Source organism: Octopus bimaculoides, chromosome 11 (assembly GCF_001194135.2).
Source record: "Octopus bimaculoides isolate UCB-OBI-ISO-001 chromosome 11, ASM119413v2, whole genome shotgun sequence".
Taxonomy (NCBI): Eukaryota; Metazoa; Mollusca; class Cephalopoda; order Octopoda; family Octopodidae; genus Octopus; species Octopus bimaculoides.
In genome coordinates this window covers 21,597,287-21,598,905 of record NC_068991.1, presented here as the reverse complement: position 1 = coordinate 21,598,905, position 1,619 = coordinate 21,597,287, and positions in this window count along the sequence as shown.

Below are 1,619 nucleotides of genomic sequence, written 5' to 3'. Positions count from 1 at the left end.
GATAACTCGAATGTGGAATCTAAAAACAGAAACAATTCCTATCATAGTAGGTGCCTTAGGTATAATAAAAAAATATTCAGACAAATACATAACAAAAACACCAGGACTTACAAATATATATAACATACAGAAAATTGCACTACTGGGCACAGCACACATCTTATGCAAAACACTTTCAATACAGTAACCATAAGAGCACCACAGCAAACCACAGCACATACCCAAGGCGCACAGAGCTGTGCTCGGTAGTGAAGTGAAAGCACGTTATAAAACTAAAACTACTGAACAATAATAATAATAATAATAATAATAATAATAATAATAATAATAATAATAATGAGCTTATTGTATACAGTGCTCAGGTGCACTACAGTTAGTCAAACAGAGTGGAAATAGGGAACAGAAAGCAGACATATAAGTAAAAAAAGAAAAAGATAGCAATGGAAGTTAGTAGTACATGCACAGTACACTGTATAAAACACAAAAAGACAGAAAAGTAAACAGTAAAAGAACCTTAAAGAAGAAAGGTTATCAGGAGTAGTGTTGGTGAATTTGGGGAAGTATGGAACTTTTGAAGGATACAGGATCCTGGACAATTCTGAGCTTCAATAACTTTTTCCAAAAGTCATGGATGCTGTATGTATTTTTAGTTTTATAATCATGTCTGTGGAAGAAATATTGAATTAAAAAAAAGATGGCCAAAGTTATCGCTGGAAAGATGGTGGTTATCTTTGAGGCCTTCTATCAACTCAGATGCTAGGCATCAAAGCTTTGATATGCCAATGCCCAGAGATAAAATAAAGTATTAGTATAGTGCAATGGATTGGCAGAACTATTGCCCTGTGGTATTTGCTTTGGCTAAATACATTCTGAATTCAAATCCTGCTATAGCCAACCTGTATGGTAAACTTAATCTGTTGGCTGGTTCTTTAGTAGAGTGTATTCTGGCATTAGCATTTGGGCCATATTTGAAAATATCTTCTTTTCTACCCTCCAACCTTAGAACTTCTGTGCTGCCCTTCCTTCCTCACCTGAGTAATTAAAAAAAACAAAAAACAAAGGACATCATCATGGAAGTATGTACTCAGCCAACATCATGCTATTTACTATACCACCACCACCACCACCACCACCACCACCATTACTATGGCCAGTACAGATAAAAGCACTTTCCCAACATGCGACAATGTGGGATTGAACCTGAGAAGTCTTAGTTGCAAAGTGCAATACCACCACCATGTCCACCACTACCACCACCACCACCACCACCATGATCACCACCTCTGTTATTACCATTCTAGCAACAACTATTGGCTCATCATCATTTCATACAGCATTACAACAATCAAACTGCCACCACCACCAACACCACCACCACCACTATCATTATCATCACAACCTACACTACCACCTTCACAACCTCTACTTCCATCGTTAAAAACAGAAATGACCCTTACCTGTGTTATAATAAGTAGTAAAATAATCCCTGTCGCCATTATTGTCCTTGTTTCTGTTTAAATCCGACTCTTGACTGACCACTCTGTGAGCTGAATGATGGGATAGCTGGGTGAGGGTGGTGGCAGAGGCAGTAGTACTACTGATGGTGGATATGGTTGTTG